The sequence below is a fragment of the Mustela nigripes genome, chromosome 1 (genome assembly GCF_022355385.1).
Source record: "Mustela nigripes isolate SB6536 chromosome 1, MUSNIG.SB6536, whole genome shotgun sequence".
NCBI classification, from domain to species: domain Eukaryota; kingdom Metazoa; phylum Chordata; class Mammalia; order Carnivora; family Mustelidae; genus Mustela; species Mustela nigripes.
In genome coordinates, this window is record NC_081557.1 from 204,917,595 (window position 1) to 204,919,938 (window position 2,344).

At 51.8% G+C, this 2,344-nt stretch overlaps 1 pseudogene; it reads right to left on the minus strand.

Annotated features, from left to right (window-relative positions):
- Window positions 1-963: 963 nt before the first annotated feature.
- On the minus strand, window positions 964-1,059 carry LOC132009461 (U6 spliceosomal RNA; annotated as a pseudogene).
- Between the last annotated feature and the right edge of the window lie 1,285 nt (window positions 1,060-2,344).

Sequence of the window (2,344 nt, forward strand, 5' to 3'; positions counted from 1 at the left end):
TCACTGCCATTCGTGTTCCGTTGGGCGTGTAAACCACACTCTGGCTCTTGCACACCCACCTGTGCCGGGCTTCATGCCTGCCCTCCCGGCCCACCCTTCCCTCTGCTGACTCCCAGGTAGTATCCCGAGGGGAGGCTGTAGGCAGCCAAGACCCCCACTCTGGTTCCCTTGGGACTACCCACATGTTAGCCACGAAAGTCCTGTGTCCTGGCAAACCCCTTGGTCCCAAGCAAACCCAGATGGGCAGCCCCTCTAGAACAGTGGACGTTGTCTCCCTAGAGGCCGAGTGTGCAGTCAGAGTGGGAGTGACACCGGGAGGACATGGGGAAGGGCTGCGTGTCAGGGAGGACATGGTCCAGGGCGAGACTCCTGTGTGGATGCGTGGTCCTCCCAGCCCCCAGGCAAGGTCCACTGTCCCTGCAGGGCCTGGTTGCTCACCTGGGGGTGTGTTCCCTGCCCTGCCCTGCCTGGCCCTTCATGGTCCATGTGATGATAACAGGCCCCTGCCCCGCAGGTGTCCCAGGTGTGGCTGAGCCCTCTCGCCTGGGCTCACGGTTGGCACCTGCCTGGAGGCCTGGCTCCAGCTCCCATCTATCTGGGTCAGGGGCGAGCAAACTACAGTTCCTAGGCCAAACCCCACCCGATGTCTGTTTTGTGTACCTGGCCTCTCGAGAATGGTTTTCTGTTTTTCAAAGGTTGAAAAGAGAAAAAGCAAAAGAAGAAAGTTTTGTGGCTTGAAAATTTTAGATGAAATATCAGTTTCTGTGTCTACAAATAAAGTTTTATTGGAACACAGACATGCCCCGTCACTCAGCCACTGTCTCTGGCAACTTTCCTGACGCAAGGGTGGAGGGAGGCTGTGTGGCCCTAGAGAGAATGCTGGCTCTCTGGCCCTTTGCCCATGGTTTGCCAACTCCAGCTTGGTGCGTCATGGAAATAATAGTTTTGCTAATTATAGCTTTAAAAAAAATGGAATGCTTCACAGATTTGCATGGGTAGGGGCCATGCTAATTTTTTCTGTATGGTTCCAATTTTAGCATGTATGCTGCCAAAGTGAATGCTAATGCTTCTTTTAAAAAAAAAAAAAAAACCTATAAAATTGGCAACTCTAAAAACATGTTTTGTGTGTTTTAAAAAATTGTGATGAAACACATTTAGCACAGTCTTTATTGTTGAGTCATCTGTGTGGGCATCATTCAGTGACATTAGATGTGTTCCTGATATGCACCCGCCACTGCCATTTTTATCCAAACCTTTCTCATCACCCCTGTGATGGTGGATTTTATGTGTCAGTGTGACTGAGCTGGGGGTGCCCAGATGCATGATTTGATTCTGGGAGCTTCTGGGGGGGGTGACTTTTGGATGAGTCAACATTTGAGTTAGTAGAGTGTGTAAAACATTGTTTTCTCCATGTGGGTGAGCCACATCTCATCAGTCGAGGACCTGAACATAACAAAAGACTGACCCTTCCCAAGGCGAGGGAACTCTTCTGCCTGATGGCATTTAAAGTGGGACATGGGGTCTTTCTGGTTCTACTGCAGCTCCTGGTCTTCGGGTTCCAACTGGGACATTAGCTCTGTAGACTGGGTTTGCCAGCTTCTGTGATCCCGTTTGGAAATTCCTTACAGTAAATATCCATATCTGCTTCTCTCCAGAGCTTACGTATCTATCTTTAGTCTCAATATCTCCCATCGGTTCTGCTTCCCCGGAGAACCCTGTCCAGCCCAGCCCCCCCCCCCATAAATTCTGCCCCACTGACTGTACCTCCTCCCAATGCTACCCCGAAATGAGCTCTGTTCTTTGGCTGATTTTCTCTTGGTTCATTCAGGGGAGAAGCAATCTGACATTCATTGGGAGAATTCTGAAGTCCAGCTTTTAACTCCAAAGGATGCTGTTTTATAAGGTCTCTTCGTTTCAAGGAAGCTCCCGTTCTCACAAAAGCGGTGTGAGCACGTTCCTGTGAGTCCATAGGGCCGGCTCTGGAGAGTGAGTTTCAAGCTGACATTGACCTTTTCTGGCCTCACTCATGCAAGCAGCTTCCCGCTTGGCTGCATGGCAGAGAGGGACTTGTGGGTCCTCCTGTCCCAGGGTGGGCAGGGTCCAGGATTCGGGACTCAGGGGTTTGCCAAAATGTAGGACTTTCAAAGCTAAAACATGGGCAGTCCCAGAGAAGCCGGGGTGATGTGGTGTTAGGCACCCTACGTGCCACCCACAGACTCCCCCTGCACCCCGACCTGTGCAGTCAGCTGGGGGAGGGATGTGCCCGGAGGGGAGGCGTCAAGCCTGGCCCAGCTAGGTACCCAAGCCTCTCTCACACTCCAGGTCACGGTATGCAGGGACCCAA